Here is a 20,490-nt window from a genome sequence, read left to right on the forward strand (position 1 = left end):
GCTCACAACTCTGGATAGATACAGGAGAGGGATTGAACAATGAGCGTGTTATTCAAATCAAACAGTTCTCTGGAAGTGTTAAGTCGTTTGGTTCCTTATGATCTAAATGGACTGGAAAGTTAAAGATATGTACAGCATACCTTGAGGTCGTGGTAGAGTGAGTAACGAACACTAGTAGGAAACTTTTCAGTGGTATAGACCTTGTTAAATTTATTTTTCAAGATGACAATGCTAACTCCCACTGATCAAGGTTTGGACAGCGTATTTTCAATGCTTAGGGTTTCCAGAGACTTCGGTGTGCAGTAAGCTCTCACGACATAAACCCTATTGAAAAATCTCGTCCGAAACGTCAAAGAAGTTACACCAATATTGCTGTGCATCTGAAACGGAGCTGATAAAAAAAGATAGTTCTTGATGTAAGAACATAGGCTTCCGCGGCCGGTGTCATAGTGATTAAAATTCTTCTGAGTATTATGCCGCGTCATTGCTGAAAACTAACAACAATAATAAACTAAAACCGACGTTTCGGCCGAATTGCAACGGCCTTCCTCAGGGCACGACTGGTTTTGCATAGGGATAGGTGCTTCTATTTATTACAGACTATCGATGTCCGACGCCACGGTTGTAAAACTTTTAATAGTCTGTAATAAATAGAAGTACCTATCCCGATGCATAACCAGTCGTGTCCTGAGGAAGGCCGTTGCAATTCGGCCGAAACGTCGGTTTTAGTTTATTATTGTTGTTAGTTTTTAGCAATGACGCGGCATAATACCCAGAAGAATTTTAATCACTAAGATAGTTCTAGTTTGCTTCCACGAAACAGAGCCTATGTTGTACGAATATCTGGTTCATTTGATGCCGAGAAGAATCCGGTCTCTGACGGAATCACGTGGGAGGTAAACTAAATATTGAAATGTTGACTTTTTTGATATAAATAAACCTTAGTTTACTACTGAGAAAGCTGCATTATCAGGAACACTTTTGTTACAAAAGTAATAGAAGTATCTCAATTCCACATTTACCGATGAAAACGAAGGTGGGGATATTTTTTTTTTTTTCGACTCATGGACAGTTAGGACGATGCAGTCCCCCAGAGAACTGAAGTGCTTGTAAGGGCTGGGGAGATAGTTAGTTACAGATGTGACATCTAGATGGGGAACAATTTGAGACCCGAAAGTCTCCTCCACGCCCTATTTGGAATGGGTTAATATAGGATGAAAACGAAAGACGTAGACGTAGAAGAAGATCTATCACGCACATTATTAAGATACTGAACTATGGAACATCCGTAGCGTTGAAAGGGTTCACCATGGTCATGCGAGAGATGCCGCAAATTAATTTAGGATCGTGAAATTAAACAGTATTGTACGTCAATTCACCTTTCGTAAGCGATAAAGGTCTTTGTTTTGAAATTACCTGGCATTTTTGAAATTGTGTACCTCACTTGGACTGTAAAGCGAAACCAGTTCTTTTGTGGACAGTTTTCTAAACGACGGACCAAACTAGACGAGACGAACGACCCGCCTTCAGAGCATCAAGTTTGCCAGCAACTCTTTCCAGCTTCCCAAACTACTGATCTGGTGCATATCTTCTCCCCTAGCAGGCCCTGGAGGAAATCACACATGGAGTTATGGTTTAGCCGAAGCCTAGAGATTGTTTCCACGACGAATGAAGATGTAAAAGCTAGTCAAGAAGAGGAGGCCCTCTACACCCGCATGTGCATGATGGCCATCACAAAGTTTTTTACTGTCACATCTGCGAAAGGTTTATTATTACAGTCGAAGACTCACATGACGTGAGATTGTCATGGAGATAGTAGACAGAAAGCGGTTGAAGGATAGTGGTTTCATGGAAGGGGGAGGGAGGGAGGGAGTGGGGGAGGGCCGGATTTATGCCGCAAGTAGCGATAGTTCTTGCATGCGTGTAAGGAAATATTCGTAGATGGTAGTATGAAACGTCCCCTTAGAACAATTATACATGACTGTGCTTAAACTGACACACAATATTTTTTTAGCGCAACGCAATCTGACTTTCAGAAATCCCTACAAAGGAATGGCCCTGACTAACATTAAGCTGTACCTTTCACAAATCACTTACCTCACCAAAAATCTTCGTTACTCGAACTACTGCAATACAGCGAGCGCCACTACTGCCAGCTAAATAAAAGATTCAAACTACGGAAGTCACTAACTACTGATAGGGATAGTTAGCAAATGAAAGTTTTTAATAGAGAACAAACAATGTATTTACCTTAATAGTCATAATATATATAGCAGTTCATAATATCCACTATAACAAATTTCAAAACTCCGCCATCTCTCTCCTCACATCCACCACTGCTGGCGGCTCACCTCCAACTGCGCAACGCTACGCGCTGTTCACATCCAGCTGCCGCTGCCCAACACTACAATGGCAGACAACAATGCTAACCAGCCACAGACTGCACACAGCACAGCCAGTGATTTTCTTATAGAGCGCTACGTAACGTTGCCAATAAGAAAACATAAACAGCCTACTTACATAAAGAAAACATAAACAGCCTACTTACAGTAGGTTACCATTGATGCTGGGCAGTGATTCTGTCTCCTGGGCCAGCTTCAGAGTCGGCGTATCTATAACATGTCAAAGTCGTCATCAGAGATGTCAATTTGACGGTAAATAAGCCAGTCGGTCTTGAATGTCGTGTGTGTTTTGATTGCGTTTATGTGTGTTCTGCTTCCCTCTTTGACCGGTTTATGGGCTCCATGAGTGTAGCTGACGGTGGCAGTAAAACAATATGCTGTAAAACAATATGGCGTTGTCTGTGTTTTAGTTTAAGCTTGCCGTAGGTGGTTAAATGTCCCGAAAGTAAAGCATTTTTCGGCAGCTACGCTTCCAGATTGTGATCGTAGATCTCCAGATTCTGGGTACAGGGATAGCTCGAATGTTTGGAATTCCTGTAAAGTCTTTTACCGAATTTCTTGAATTTTGTCTCGAGGATCTCGATATGGAGTTCTTTGTGTACGTCCACGGTGCTTGGGTATCGTGGACCACTGCTTAGGATTCGAAGTTTTTCTATATGACGTGCAGACATATCTGTTGGAGCTGCATAATGCCAGACCGGTGCAGTGTATGTCTTCATTGGTGTAATAAGTGTCAGCCTCAATATCTTCGTATATGGTGCACTTTAACTGTTAAGAATCGGACAGAGGTGTTTGAGCCGCGTTTGTTGAATGTGATTCCCCCTCCCCCATATCAGTTTCTGGTCCAGTCAGCCAGAATCATACTGGGCGTGAGTGTAATGTAATTTTCGTGCTATGATAGTGTTTGTGCAGTTGTTTCTGTCAGTATATGAACAGAACTGCTTCGAACTTATCGTCATTTCTACAGCCCGGGCTCGACTGTTCTAATGGCGACTGTAGTTGTGAGTTAACGGTTAAGAGTACTAAGTTTTGCTCCACGATGGCGATGTCATCAGCGAGGATGGCTACCTTAATGTTACGTGTCATTCGGCATTGTAAACACAGAGCTTAAACAGTTGCTGCCCCAAGATGCTTCCTTGGGGTACTCCGACTTGTAACACATCCCGTGTTGATTTTTTCTCTGAGTGCCAGTGTTAATACGGTTGTGGGACGTGAGTGTAAGACACATATAAGTTCGTCGGCGAAACCAACATCCCTGAATTTGAGGACGAGGTCGTTGTGGCAGAGATGGCAGAATACCTTTTGCATGTCCAATAATAAAGCTCCAGTTGCCTTTTGATGTAGCCATCAGTTATTACACCGATATGACAAAAATCATGGGATAACGATATGCATTTAAACAGATACGCAAGGTGTAAAAGGGCAGTGCATATTGGCGGAGCTGCCATTTGTACTCAGGTGACCCATGTAAAAAGATTTCTAATGTCATTAAGGCCGCGCGACGAGAATTTACAACGGCGAGAATTAACAACTCTGAACGCGGAATGGTAGTTGGAGCTAAAGCATACGACTTGCAGTTGGTCTCGTGATCATATCGGTTGCACTACAGACGACTGGAAAACCGTGGCCTGTTGAGTCCCAATTTCAATTGGTAAGAGCTGGTTCTAGTGTGAGGAAGACCCCATGAAGTCATAGACTCAAGTTGCCAACAAGGTACTGTGCAAGCTGGTGATGACTCTGTAATGGTGGCGGCTGTGATTATATGGAATTGACTGGGTACTTTGCTTTGACTGAACGGATCATTGACTGGAAATAACTATGTTCGGCTACTTGGAGACCATTTGCAGCCATTCATGGGCTTCATGCTGACAAACCTCGATGGAATTTTTCTGAATGACAATTAGCCATGTCATTGGGCCACAATTATTTGCAATTGGTTTGAAACATTCTGGACATTTGTGGGACATAATCGAGAGGTCAGTTCGTGCATAACATCCAGCACCAGCAGCATTTTCGCAGCTATGCACGGCTGTAGTTGCAGCATGGCTCAATATTTCTGCAGGGGACTTCCAATGACTTTGTGAGGCTATGGTACGTCCAGTTGCTGCACTACTCTGGAAAAAAGGAGTTCTGACACGATGGAAGGAAATATCCCGTGATTTTTGTCACCTGAGCGTATATTCAATTACAACTTGGTTGTCGAGCTGTAATTTCTGTAGCCAAATTGCTCTGGCGTCAGTATGTCATTGTTGAAGCAGTGCCTACTGAGTCGTTCTAGAATGATCTTCTCAACAATTCTGCTGAGAGAGTTCAGCAAGCTGATGCTTTAGGAATTTTTATGCGAGGAAGTGATCTTTCTCTGGCTTCCCGAATAAAAGAACCTTGGCCACCTTGCAAAAGGAAGGCAATTGTTGACGGCCGAGGCTCACATTCGTCATACGTGTTAAGTATTCTGCAGCTCTATCCGTGAACTCCTTGAGAACACGGATTTGAATGCTATTTGGAATAAGAACTTTCCTAGCTGAGATGTACTTAATAGCCCATGTGATCTCATGTTGCTAGCATGTCTGATTTCGTCGTATACTGGCTGGGCTACAACTCATGTAATCTCCTGCTCCATTTCAGGTGTGAATCGTGGGTCTGAGGGGTCCATATTCGGTGTGAAAGACGCTGCTGGAGTTCCGGCCATTACTCACGGCTTCGTTTCAGCGACAGAGCGCAGTTGTGCGGTGGTTAGCACACCGGGTGCTCATTTGAGAGGATGACTAGTTAAATCCCTGTTTGGCTGTTATGAGACTGTTTTTCCTAACCTTATTAATAAATCATTATTCAGATGAGAATACCCAATCCATTTACATTTTTACGCCACATGAAAGCATGTACACAACTAATTCTAATACCAATTATTGCAAATACACTGAAGTGTTAAAGAAACTCGTATAGGCATGAGTATTCAACTACAGAGACATTTAAACAGGCAGAATCCGGCGCTGCGGTCGTCAACGCCTATATAAGACAACAAATGTCTGGCGCAGTTGTTATATCGGTTGCTGCTGCTACAATGGCTGGTTATCAAGATTTAACTGAGTTTGAGCGTGGTGTTATAGTGGGGGCAGAGCGATAGGACACAGCATCTCCGAGATAGCGATGAAATGGGCTTTTCCCGTATGACCATTTCACGAATGTAGAGAGAATAACAGGAATCCAGTAAAACATCGAATTTCCGACATCGTTGCGGCCAGAAAAAGAAACCACACGAAAGGGGTAAACGACGAATGATGAGAATCGTACAACGTGACAGATGTGTAACCCTTCCGCAAATTTCTGCAGGTTTCAGTGCTGGGCCACCAACAAGTGTCAATGTGCGAACCATTCAACGATACGTCGGAACCGAAGGCCCACTCGTGTACCCTTGATGACTGCACAGCACCTCGCCTGGGCCCGTCAACACCGACACTGAGCTGCTGATGACCACAAACATGTTGCTGGTCGGACGAATCTTATTTCAAAATGCATCGAGCGGGTGGACGTGTACGGTTGTGGAGACAACCTCATGAATCCTGGACCCTTCACGTCAGCAGGGGATTGTTCAAGCTGGTAGAGGCTCTAAAATGGTGTAGAACGCGTGCAGTTGGAATGATATGGGGCTCCTGATACGTCTAGTTGCTATTGTGACAGGTGACACGTACGAAAGCATCTTTTCTGATCACTTGCATACATTCCGACGGACTTGAGCAATACCAGCAGAACAACGCGACACATCACACGTGCGGAATTGCTACAGAATGGCTCCAGTAACACTGTTCCGAGTTTAAACACTTCCGCTGGCCACCAGTCTCTCCAGACATGAACATTATTGAGCTTATCTGGGATGCATTGCAACGCACTGTTCAGAAGAGATCTTCACCCCCTCGTACTCTTAAGGATTTATGGACAGCTCTGCAGCATTCATGGTGTCAGTTCCCTCCAGCACTACTTCAGATATTAGTCGAGTGCATGCCACGTCGTGTTGCGGCACTTCTGCGTGCTCCCGGAAGCCCTACACGATATTAAGCAGGTGTACCCGGTTCTTTGGCTTTTCAGTGTATATGTAGTATTGTTGTGTTTTTCTGCAATTTGAGAAAGCCAGCCAGCTATGAGAATGGAGATGAATGCCAAAGGAGACCGTGGCAGACGAACAATAAAAACGTTTCTGCTGAAAGCCAGGAGTCAGGCAGTTATACACCGTTGTTTTTTCGACAGTTTCAAAGACACCAGGTAGTCGACGAGGGAACAGCAGGCCAAGAGAGTGCCCACACATTGTAAAGTCTCAGGGAACGAGAAGTTTAAAGAATGCCCTTGAGAAAAGATAAGATCTGCAATGATCTTAGTGTGGAAGATGGTCTTCGTGGGTCGGTGGAGATCGTAGGTGCACATGTTTAAAGGTTACTAGGAAGCCTATGACTGGCTCATGGTAATTTTTTTGGCACCAGGGATGGGATCCCAACCAGAAAATCTGACACGGCTACACTCATACATCCAAGAGTGTGCTACAAGTAAGATGGCCATGCATGTCTAATGTGAGAGATAAAATTACATAAGCTGCTTGGGAGAATGGTGTGAAACAGCAACGGTGCGGAAGGAGACTACAGCTTTGTATCACTGCCATTTGATCATTACAGCGACTGTACGAACCTACATAATACAAATAAACTTATTGCACACAGGCTTATCTGGACAGTCCTGGAAGATTAGATCCATTTGAAGGCATTCTCAATTAATGGAATAAACTCCTTTCTATGCACGTTATCTAACATTCAAGTAACATTCATCCCAACTTTAACATTTCAACTTTAATATTCACATTTAAATCTCAATTTAATTTTCTCTCCTTTTATTTTTCTGTCACCATATAAAAGGTGGCGACGTCGTACTGGACTGTTGGGGAAATTTGTGTATATAAAAACTTGTATTGTGTGTAATCTCAGTTTTGTAAATTTTGGTTCATGCTTTCCGAGGAGCTGGCTATACTCGCAGTAGTTGAGCAGCTTGGTCCATCCCAAACGAAATTTTAGGCTCAACAGTTATTAACATCGGCAAGCTTTGCGAAATGTCTTTGACTATAGATTCCTGTACCAGTCTTCCAAAACACAAACTCTTTAGAAAGAACACGTAATGTTTTGTATGTATTTTCTAGTTGTCAGTAATTTATAGATTGTTTTGTATTGTTTGTTAACCGGGGACCTAGAAACGACGGAGAGGCTCCGTCCCCCCCCCCCCCTCCCCAAGGAACGTCTCACACCAGACAGACAAGTGTAACCCCTAGGTTTGCTTGTTAGAGTAATGGTGATGTACGCGTAGGTGGAGAACGTGTTTGGGCAGCAATCGCCGATATAGTGTGGCTTAGGCGGAATAAGGGGAACCAGCCCGCATTCGTGCGTTAAACCGCACGGCTAAATTTATAGATACGTTATAATGCTGTATGTTGTATGTGTATTTGATTTTCGTGCGCTGTAAATTCGGTGTGAGGATAGGTCAGGAACGAGATTTGCTTATTTTCTTTATTGTTTATTGCTATTGGGTTATCCGAAGGACTCGTACTATGTTTTACAAAACACAGAATGAACAGCAGTCGGATGTTCAGGCAGCTACTGTAGTTTCTCCAGATCTGCCAATACCTGCATCTAAGTAGAACATGGATCTTTAACGGAAATACTGAACAGATTAAGTCTTTTGACAACTAAAGTTGAAAAAATAAATGAGATCAGCAGCAGTTTCTACTCTGACTACTACTGAGAGTGAAATAAGTTCAAGGCAGGCTGACGTAAGTACTAAGGTGGAAGAAATCGGAGAGATCGTAGGTTCAACTAACTGTATGGGAACAACAATAACATCAACCATAACCACCACTGGAATCAGACAAACAATCAGATGTCATAGCCACAACCCATGAATGGGAACTGGCGGGAGCAGATGCCAGTAATCAGGGATGTGACAGAGAACAGTGTTTCACAACTATTCCGTTAAACTAACACGACAACATCGTGACCCAAAAGAGCGATCGGTAAGGACTACAGGGGCTATCAGCAGAAGGTTAACTTTTCGGATATAATGGAGGTGTTTACTTGAAAGAAGAGCTCTTTGCGGTTACTAACCAGTGTATTGGAGATTATCCAGTAGTACCAATTTCCACAGTGAAACTGTAAAAAGAATCCCAGTCATTCTGGTGTTGGATACGGGTGCTTTAGTTAGTGCGATCTTTCGCAGTTTGCTTGACTAACTATCGCTGGGGGAAAATTTCCCTACCCTTCCAGTACGCATTGTAAGATAGCTGGTGCACTCAGCAGCCTATCACAATTAATTAAGATACAAACGATGTTGGTAGTTGAAATTTGAAATGTAGTGACGAAATTGCACGTTTCTTGTGACAAACAAGGTATTAGAGACTATATCGTTGGTTGAGAAACCATCTGTGAGAAGGATGGATGTACCGCCTTCTCGACAGCCAAACTTGTATTTAAAGCAGACGGCACAGAAGTCCAATAATATTTTCTCAAGCAGATGAGCACGGACGAGCCATACTGTAGAGGGGCACATATTAAACTTATTATGGATAGCAACTGTAATTACTCCATGTGTATTAACAAAGGACGCATCTTAGTCTGAAGGAGTAGGTTCAAAATGGCTCTAAGCACTATGGGACTTAACATCTGAGGTCATCAGTCCCCTAGATTTAGAACTACTTAAACCTAACTAGCCTAAGGACATTACACACATCCATCCATGCCCAAGGCAGGATTCGAACCTGCGACCGTAGCAGCAGCGCGGTTCCGGACTGTAGTGCCTAGAACCGCTCGGCCACCGCGGTGAAGGAGTAGGACTGTAAGAAATTAGAAGAGCCGACACTCGTTAATCAGGGTCTCTTCTTCAGAAACGCTTTCCTTGCCATTGCCAGTCTACATTTTATATCCTCTCTACTTCGACCATCGTCAGTTTTTCATATATTTTCAATAATACTGTATGGAAAAACTCATTCTGTCTTAAGAAAGAAAACCTTCGTTGCTCAGACATGTGTAGTAATGTTGCTCACCCACGATCATCTTTTAAACATCTATTTATGGTGTTGGGGAATTCTGGCTGGTGCTTCACAGTATACTTATTCCTTCAAAAAGTTTGTTGTAAATAATCCACCGCAGTTCAAAAGAAACAGTAACGCACATTGTTACAATACTAGAAGGAAACCGATGTTCATTAATCCACACAATGGTTTTCTTCAGCACAAAAGGGGTATACAATGATGCAAATAAATTTTTTATCACTTACCCGTTGATATAAAATGTCTGATAAACAGCAGAGTAAAATTAGAAAATGAACTGAAAAAGTTTATTCTTGAAAACTGCTTCTATTCCATAGAAGAAGTTCTATTACTGTAATTTGTAAAAGCGAGTGTTAGGAACTACTTTCCCACATCTGCATATTTTAAAAAATCTGATAAATGTGCAGCACGTAGCCATATTTATATATTAATTTGCGATGTGAATGGAAAATGAATCTTTCCACATCATTACAGCTATTCGTGCAAAATGATTCATGGAATATGAAACTGACGAACTCCGTCAAATATATGACGCATATACTGTATCATTTGATGTATAACGCGTCCGACATTGCTATGTGGTGAATGTTTTAAAAACATGAGGCTGGCAGTAGAAAAACTGTGATTTTATTACTGATTCCTCTGCAAAGAACGAGGCTGACAGTGACGTAAGTAAGTATTGCATCTGCCACTGGTATGTAGTCTGAATTTGGAAAGATAGTTATGACTGGCACTACCAAAGCAGTAGTTTTGTAAAAAAAACCATAACTTACATCTCGTTCCAAAAATGGATATAGTCAACGAACTGTTGGTCAGAGCCTCTAGGTAACATGTGAAGGGTATTTGCGACTATTTTCCGGGTACACAATCGGCCTCAGAGTTGTTTGGACATTCGCATACGGAATTCCCGCGCTAGTTTCCCATTTCCATATTACAAATGGTGTTCTATGCATTGTAAATGTTTTTATTGATCTTGTGTAATCTAATATTCTCGTTGATTCTCGTAGTATTTGATCACGATGCCAAAGTACCTTTGCATCAGAAAGCTGTCTCAGACTATACAGACCGGTATCACAACGAGAAAAATTCTACTACTGGAGTTTGCTGGGTATCTTCATAATGGCTCTTTGTTGACTTTCCTGTATGTCTATTAGTTATTGAACCTGGTAAAGATCCTAGACTACTGAGCACTGCTCGAAGACAATTAGTCTTATAACTGTTTCGTAAGACAGTGCTTTCATAGAGGAATTTCATTTCTTTACTATTTTTCCAGTGAACATCAGCAAGGCATCCGATTTTCCTAGAAGTTATGTTATGGGCTTGTTGTACTTTAGATTAGTTCAGACTACACATAGTGTATGTGAATGTGTAGGCAAATGCATCGAAAAGCAAAAGCAATAGCATTCCGACAGTCTGTGGGTAAACGGCAAAGGCAATAGCGCAAACATCACACATCTTCCCTATCAAAGAACTCCAAAGCGGAGCAGACAAATTCTGGTACGATCATGGCGATCTGCTTCTTCCACTGCAGCGGCCCTCTTCTCGTCAAGATCCTCGACAGTGGAAGCTCAATTAATGCGCATCGCCATGAATACGCTTTGTGGAAATTACTTTGCGCCATAAAGCCAAAACGCCAAGGAACGCTGTAGGATGAAATCAACCTGCTGTACGATAACATCCGCCCCACACTGACAGAGAAAAGAGAAATAGAACTACAAAGCTGGGAATATTTTCTAAGTTAAATGAAGCATGATGTACATGGGAAACAAACTAAGCTGCTGAAAAATCTTGATAAAAATGAAAGACATATGGTTCAAATTAATCCCATTTCAGAAAATGAGTGGTTGGATTATTGTCAAAATATACGGACAGGTTACGAAGAAAATGTGAAAACTGCACTTAGTGACGAACATGTTTATCTTATATTAATAGGAGGACTAAATGTCTTAACAGAAACATCTAAACACAGATAATCCATAGGGGAAGACAACCTCAGTGTGAAATTATTTAAATATGCATCGGAAACATTACCCCCAAAACTACTGAAGTTTTTAAATATTTGTTGGAAATACAGTAACGTACCATAGGACTGAAAAACAGCAATTCTTATCCCATTATTTAAGACAGGAGATACAGAAAATGTAACAGTTCTAGAAGTATTTTTCTTCTGAACTCTGTATACGAGATAAATGCAAAACTAATAACAAACAGACTAAACGTATTTTCGGGAACGTCTCTTGCTGAAGACAGAATGGGTTTCGGATGGGAAGCTCGTGCTTAGACAGCGTTTTTCGAGTCTGCCAAATTACTGAAAAACGTAGAGAATACAATCATCACACACACACACACAAACACACACACACACACACACACACTTACACACACACAGCCTCTGTTGACTATAAGAAAACTTTTGATAAATTAACACAGTGAAATTATGAAAAATTTTAGGGAAAATGGTATAGACCAACATCTAATAAATGTAATTCAAAGCGCATATAAACACAACAAAATCAAAGTATAAAAAGGAAGTCCGTTTGCGAGAAACATCTATCAAGAAGTGCTATAATGGTATTTTTTTTATCACCCACATTATTTAATATGTACTTAGACGACGCCACAAACACATGACAGAATAAAGTAGCGCACCATAATGAGCTTAATAATAATGTTTAAATACACTCCTGTTTGCAGATGATCAAATAATCTTAGCGGATTCAGAAGATAGATTATAGAGGCAATGTCGACCTTGCAGAAGGCGGCAAATAATTGGTATGACAATATTTGCATCTAAAACTAAGATAATTGCATTGCATGGTAAGACATTTAGGTGCAAAAACAATAATTGATGATAAATCATTAGAACAAATAAATACGTTCAAATGTCTGGAATTTGAAGTCTGAAATATCACACACAATTACCGGGGATAAAAAATGACAAAAATTCCAGCAGCTGGTAGGTACTATAACACGACAACTCGTCTTTCAATTCCAGTCTCTAAATCGATAGTAAAAAGTTAGCCTATTAATCCAGTGTCATGTATGCTACGTCAGCAAAGAGTAGCATCGCCTGCAAAGATTTTATTCTCGCGGTCACTGTCTTACGTTATCGCAAATATGTTAATTCTGAAGAGCACATTGCACCTAATTCATTAAACTACAGTCTGTGCCTTACAATACAGTCAACACAGCTGATTACGTAATTCATCTCAAAATTGGCACAGTCCTCATCTCTTACGTCAATTTTTGTCACTACGCTCTTTCCGCCTGGCGTGCCCTGCAGTGGCGTAGTTAGGCTTGAAGCACAGAGGGTAGGGTCATGAGGGGGTCATGTTTGCCTTGCTCCATCTGCGATCGGCGATGATGCATGGTACACAGACGGCGGTCGCGCACACGCATGGTCCGGCTAGGGTTGACTCCTAGAGGTCTTCATACCTCTTTGCTTACATCGGTTTGGAAATGGCTCCACCCTGTACACCTAGCTTAACGCCATGACGCTAGCCTGCCAGCTGAGCCAGACCCGGATCGAAACGACGTGGCGCTACACTGGTACACTGGTCCGACTCAGTGTTGCATTTGGGTGATTTTGCAGGTTCGTTTAGGTAGCTTCCGAGCTATTCCCCAATTTCCGCCTTAGAAAACAAACACAGGCAATTAAAATAAGATATCACAGAGAACACAATTTACATTATTTATAGAAAGATACCATACACGGCTTTCTTCCTCGGGTTAACTGATGATTATAGCTGCGGGAAGATCATCATGACTTTTTACCGTAACTCAAGCTAAGATTATGTTACATACAGAGTGTAACAGATATCAGTATAGATATTTCTATTGGTGTCTGAGGACAGTGTACTGAACAACATTACATCATAATATGACAGACATAATACGTACAAATTTTTTAGCTGTGGTTTCCTTATCTATAAAGTTATTTGCAACATTACATCAAGATTTACGCCATTTGCAGACTAATAATTATAGCCATTACAAGTCGTGTGTTTCAGGTTGGTTGTTATCTCCAAGTACATCTGGCATGAGTAAGCCATTAATGCTTATTTTCCCCTAGCCAACAGGTCCAATTTGGACGTGTGGATGCAAAACGAGTAGTCCGTAGTGACAAGCGTGGTCCACTTTATGGTGTAGTTCGACTGTGCAGAAAACTTCAGGTCATAAAACTTGTGATGAGCTTGTTGGAAGACTGTTCGACGCAGAGAAAAAATAACCAACATACTATGTGTGTACATATTAATGTACCACATATAAAAATATCTACACTTACACTCGTTACATTACGTATATTGTCAGCCCTCAGTATTATGTGAGAACCATAATAAGGTGGTTGTATGACATTATCAGTTCTTAGATTTTACTTCGTGGTGAACATATCTGTTTTCATGTTACGTTGCGTTTATACTGCCTAGTGGAAATTTGCTCATTATCGCCTACGAAATATTTCAAAACGCTTGTTCGTGTCAAAAAATGTGCTGTCCTCTTGATTATCTTTTCAGACGGGAAAATTCAGGAAAATCTGGAACACAGGAGCCGGCCGCTTTGTCCGAGCGGTTCTAGGCGCTTCAGTCCGGAACCGCGCTGCTGCTGCGGTCGCAGGTTCGAATCCTGCCTCGGGGATGGATGTGTGTGATGTCCTTAGGTTAGTTAGGTTTAAGTAGTTCTAAGTCTAGGGGACTGATGATCTCAGATGTTAAGTCCCACTTTCGAACACAGGCTGTACATATCGATTGTAAATGCCGGTGAAAAGGAACCACCTGTAAACGTCTGGAGGGGGTAAACACGTTTGTGACACGCCGCGAGCCGTCACCCTGCGGGGAAAGACCATGAAAACGATGTCCACAGCAGTGAAAAGTTAGCACACTTGACCGAAGGCTCAAGAAATGGAGTGCTGCTGAGGAAAAAGTCGTCTATTGGATGGCACTGATGTATTATCAACCAGTGATGAGAAGGGACGTCATAATTTCACCGCTCTGAAAGGCAAGACATGGATCAAAAACGATGAGCCATCAAGTTGAGAGATCCTTCCGGTATAACGATGAGATTCGGTGATCACGTATGGTAGTGTTTTCGGAGCAGACATTCACTGATAGGCGAGACTTTATTTTCATTCTTTAGAGAGACACACGTAGCGCTGGCTTTGTTTCGATCGGCATGGAATTTTTTTAAATTGAGTTGTTACTGGCTCTGTTTGAACCGGTATGTAATTTTTAAAGATTTTTGAAATTAGAAGCAAAATGTTCACGAAACAAGGCCGCATCTTGTTGACGACAAGAAGAGAATACTACAGTCATGAAAACTTAACTTGTAGAATTAATGAACCCCTAAAACTGATTAAATACCTGTTATCTTCGTGTAAATGGCTTACTCGACACAGAAGTCCTTCTGGAGAGCGGAAAAGTTTGGTGACACAAGATCGTGTTAAAGTTTAGTTTCATTGCAACGGAATGATTTGCATGATAATGACAGCGATAATCGTACTTAGTAAAGAACTTTAGATTGCAGTTTCGACTTGTAGAAACGAAAATGCATAAACGATAGCGCGTTGACGGTGTCACCAAACCAGCCAATTGCAACGAATTTAACAGGCTGAAACATTAACACAAGCTTTAAACGATTACAGTATTAATAAAAAGGATTGGGCACTAGAGAATAAAAACACAGTTAAGCTCACATCTATTCTTATTCAGGTAAGATTACAGAACATAAAAGAAACAGGATAGAACCGAAAATCGGAAACATGATATTAATTGATTACATACGCATAAATTGAGTTTCAGCACAATGGTTCTGCCTCCGACATAGCGAAATATAATGATTCTCTACACACTTTATCTCAATAGTTGGTAGTCAGGACTTGGTTTGCACTTCACTCGGTGCTGATGCGATCCCACAATGACTTAAGTCTACTCCACATTGTTCTCATTCCCCTCAAAGTCTTTGCTGGATTTCATTCCCGTCTCATGAGCATTCGACTCTGTTTTCTTTTCTGTAGTCAGCCTTCCGTCTCTCACCTAATGCTGCTTTTTGCTTTTGCAGTCTCATTCCGATACTGATCTGAGTATGTACTATGCAACCAACGAGTCATTCACAAGACCATCACCATCTGGTTCAAATATGTTTCCTGGGACGCCACCTCTGTAATCCGGCCGCATACAAAACTTCATCCCGGTCAGAGAGACACCACTCATAATGCTGCTACCTGAATGGCGAACACGCCAGCCGAGTAGCCCTCTCCAGTGGACCACAGCGCTTGTTTTCTGGGCCTATACAAAGGGAACAAGCCGACAGCTGTCAATCATCTGCAACGTACTGCCCCTCGCAGAGATGAAGCACAAGACCACAGCCCAAGACACTGATCGACTCCCGCCGACAAGTAACTCCGCGCTGTCGACAGCCGATTCAAGAATTTGGTGAAATTTAACGGACAATATTGATCAAACCTGGCTCCCGTAAAAATCAATTAATTTTTTCTTATATCCTCGTTAAAATTTCCCATTCACCACATTTTAGAGTCCAAAGTGGACTCGATATCAATCGTGTTACCACGTTTTTGGCATTCAGCATGGGGCTCCGTATCACGTGAGCTACCACAGCATCTGATGCAAAACACCGTTGCTGAGAAAACGTACGACAGGAAAGCTTTGGGGGAATATTTTAGCTTGCAGCTCTCAAGGTAAGCGTCCCAGTTCTCTTAACTACAAAATCGGAGGTATAAATCGTAAGGCCTACTTAGCAATAGGGAGATGACGCAAAGAGGTATCCATATGTTGTACGGAATGGTCAGAAGTTGATACTAATGAGAAGAGATAGGCGATACACATTAAACGGAATGCCTTGCTGGTACCACCGATGGCAGGAGGAGCGGGCGGTGGGGGAGGGAATGAATGAGCTTCGTCGCCGTACTTGAGGACGTTATCGAGCACGTGCGGCAATTCATTACGCCAGGACTAAGGCAGCTGGTACTACATCAATTGCCATTTCAGCAGTGTAGTCGGTCGCCATGACGTCGGCTACCGGTCTTGGCAAACAGCCATCTGCGTTAAGCACGAAGTCAGCCTAACGACACGATATACAGGGGTATGGTTTCTCCCGCTACATATAGTGAATAATAAGCTTGCAGAATCCCAGAAGATCCCGTGTCAAAGCGAAACGAGTTATTTTTTTTAAATTTCATTGCTCAGTTTTTCAACTGATATGAAGAGATCTGCCACCCCTTCCAACCTTGTGCACACTTTGCATCTTCGTGTATCTACTTCTTCCAACATACTCGATAACCAGTTATACATATATTAGCCTGCCCCCGCTTGGTATCAGTCTGTTGATTCCTTCTACACCAGTACCCTAAGCGACTTTTCACAGTTCCTTACGACCTGTATTTTTCATATTCTTCTTTCCTCAGATGCTGTTCCTAGCTATTCTTCATTTCGTGCATAATCCGTCCAATTTGTTTTCAACACTCTTTCGTTGCAGCATGTTTCACATACTTCCCGAGTGTAGTTTCTACCACCGATTACCGGTTCTCATCAATAGTGTACAGTGACCCAGACCTATTTACAACTTCTAAAACACATGAACATTACATAACATTCCTTTTCTGAATAAAAGTTTTATCCTCTCCACCAATCTACTTCTGCTGTCTTCCTAGTTTCGGCCACCTTGGGTAATCTTGCTTGCTTCCTTATCAGTACAGTTATTTCAGTTCGTCTGCTGTGTCTCCCCCAGCCCAGGAGTTATACAAGTCAAAGTTCTTTCCACTGCATATACTTATACGGACATGGTGTCTCTTCTTTCGGACATGTCCGAAAGAATAGACACCATATCCATATAAGTACATAGTTCTGGCAATACCGGCCATGACCTTCTTCTTCTGTGCGGATGCACACATATTACCCGAGCTCTTACGGGACTTGGTAAGAATGTCTTCCACGAGTAATAAGTATGTTGGATAGGGACACTACGAATGTAGTGTGTGGACGTATAAGGCGAGAATGTGGGTCTCGCGAGAGGCGTGCGCGAGATAGTCCGTGCTGTCTCACACGCCTCTGTGACCTCGGTGGGCCAACCGGCTGCCGGCACGGTAGCTCAGCGTGTTCGGTCAGAGGGCTGCGTGCTCTGTGTAATAAAAAAAGTGAGTGAAGGAATTGACGAGTAAGTTGAACGAATGTTTTGTGACGTCCGCGGAGACCAAACGCAACGAACTATATCGAACAAAATAAAAAAAAAGATGGATAGAGCGTCTGCCATGTAGGCAGGAGATCCCGGGTTCGAGTCCCGGTCGGGGCACACATTTTCACCTGTCCTCTTTGATACATATCAACGCCTGTCAGCAGCTGAGGGTATTAATATGTAATTCTAATTTCTTTCTACTGCTGCCGATCATTATCGTTTTGTTTTTATTTTTATTTTTTAAAATCTGTTCTCAACCCAATATTTGTGCTAGGTAAATGATCTGTTCTATTCGACAGTTATTTTAGTCTCTGTCTTATTTCCTTTAGACTGAATGTTAACATCGTCTGAAATCCAAAGAAATCGTATTGCAGTATTTCCTTTTTATTCTCATGTTTCATTCTACTCGTTTCGTTGTTTCTTACACGTAGAAATTAAACAAATGTGGCATTAAGCGTCAGTGATACATAAACAAAACATAATATATACATAAAACAATGGTGAAATAGGAGATAGTGCACCTAAATGTTTTCCTCATTAAATAAATCTCTGTCGCATCTCACACAATTTTCGCATCTCTCACATTGATCCACACTGCTCGTTTTACATTCCAGCCGTTACTTTCCCGCCACAGACACAGGAAAATGTTTGACCACGTGGTCTTTACAGATGGAGCACAAGCTCAGACTGGAGAAAGATGTGGAAGGAAACCGGTCGTGCCCTTTCAAAGGGGCCATCCCACTATTTAGTTAAACGATTTAGGGAGAGCACGGTAAACTTAAATGTGGTTGGCAAAGGGGATTTGAACTGATTTCCTTCCGAATAAAAGTGCAGTGTCTCACACGCACAAACGACAGCACAAATATCTATGAGTAAATGAAATATACATATATCGGAGGAAACGTTGTCTTTGATTATCCAGACAAGTAAGCAGTAAGAAATAAGAAGTTAACCTCCGGAAAAATGTTCCAGAATAAACGTAGTAATAATCAGACCGATCATAAAATTGTTCTTTCGGAAGGCATGCGTATACTGAGGTCTAAAAATTATGGTAACCAAGACTTAGGGTAATGAGTGCCACATATTTAAAAATTAAACGTAGTTGGGAATGAGACTCGGTAAATGAAGACATGAAGTAAAAGAAGTGTAAAATACGTTATGTTACGCAAAGATATATGACTTGTTAAGCGGAAGTCAAGATGGTAAGTGTTTTGTGTTTAGAAATAATGTTTTTATGTAAACATGTATTAGTTTTAATAAATTACTATACTATTAATTCAAGAAAGGATTTTTCAGGGTGTTTCGGCGGAATCTGTGCTTTTGGAAGTTGAAAAAAAAACAGAGTCAAATCTTCACTTATAAATTAAATAAACAATGTTTACAATAATGCTACTGTTTCAAATAGACTGCGGGCTAAAATGTGGAATTGGAAAACAGTTACCCAACATGACTGCATTCTATCAAAAGCTGCTGAAAGGAAGAGCACGTTCTGTATCGATTCGCCTAATAACACCTACGTGCCCAGTGGTTAACTACGAGCGAGAACTCCTTAGGGGTGAGTGAGAGCGAACTCGTGTCATCACTGTGATAGCAACATAGAGTCATCTTTAAGGTAAGAATCAGCTGGATGTCTTCCTACCGCTCTGGGTGGCATGTACAGGGTTAATACAAATGATTGAAGCGATTTCACAGCTCTACAATAACTTTATTATTTCAGACATTTTCACAATGCTTTGCACACACATACAAAAACTCAAAAAGTTTTTTAGGCATTCACAAATGTTCGATATGTGTCCCTTTAGTGATTCGGCAGACATCAAGCCGATAATCAAGTTCCTCCCACACTCGGCGCAGCATGTCCCCACCAATGAGTTCGAAAACATCGTTGATGCGAGCTCGCAGTTCTGGCACGTTTCTTGGTAGAGGAGGTTTAAACACTGAATCTTTCACATAACCCCACAGAATAAAATCGCATGGGGTTAAGTCGGGAGAGCGTGGAGGCCATGACATGAATTGCTGATCATGATCTCCACCACGACCGATCCATCGGTTTTCCAATCTTCTGTTTAAGAAATGCCGAACATCATGATGGAAGTGTGGTGGAGCACCATCCTGTTGAAAGATGAAGTCGGCGCTGTCGGTCTCCAGTTGTGGCACGAGCCAGTTTTCCAGCATGTCCAGATACACGTGTCCTGTAACGTTTTTTTTTCGCAGAAGAAAAAGGGGCCGTAAACTAAAAACCGTGAGATTGCACAAAACACGTTAACTTTTGGTGAATTACGAATTTGTTGCACGAATGCGTAAGGATTCTCTACCGCCCAGATTCGCACATTGTGTCTGTTCACTTCACCATTAAGAAAAAATGTTGCTTCATCACTGAAAACAAGATTCGTACTGAACGCATCCTCTTCCATGAGCTGTTGCAATCGAGCCGAAAATTCAAAGCGTTTGAATTTGTCATCGGGTGTCAGGGCTTGTAGCAATTGTAAACGGTATGGCTTCTGCTTTAGCCTTTTCCGTAAGATTTTCCAAACCGGCGGCTGTGGTACGTTTAGCTCCCTGCTTGCTTTATTCGTCGACTTCCGCGGGCTACGCGTGAAACTTGCCCGCACGCGTTCAACCGTTTCTTCGCTCACTGCAGGCCGACCCGTTGATTTCCCCTTACAGAGGCATCCAGAAGCTTTAAACTGCGCATACCATCGCCGAATGGAGTTAGCAGTTGGTGGATCTTTGTTGAACTTCGTCCTGAAGTGTCGTTGCACTGTTATGACTGACTGATGTGAGTGCATTTCAAGCACGACATACACTTTCTCAGCTCCTGTCGCCATT

This window comes from Schistocerca cancellata, chromosome 1 (genome assembly GCF_023864275.1).
Source record: "Schistocerca cancellata isolate TAMUIC-IGC-003103 chromosome 1, iqSchCanc2.1, whole genome shotgun sequence".
Classification (NCBI taxonomy): domain Eukaryota; kingdom Metazoa; phylum Arthropoda; class Insecta; order Orthoptera; family Acrididae; genus Schistocerca; species Schistocerca cancellata.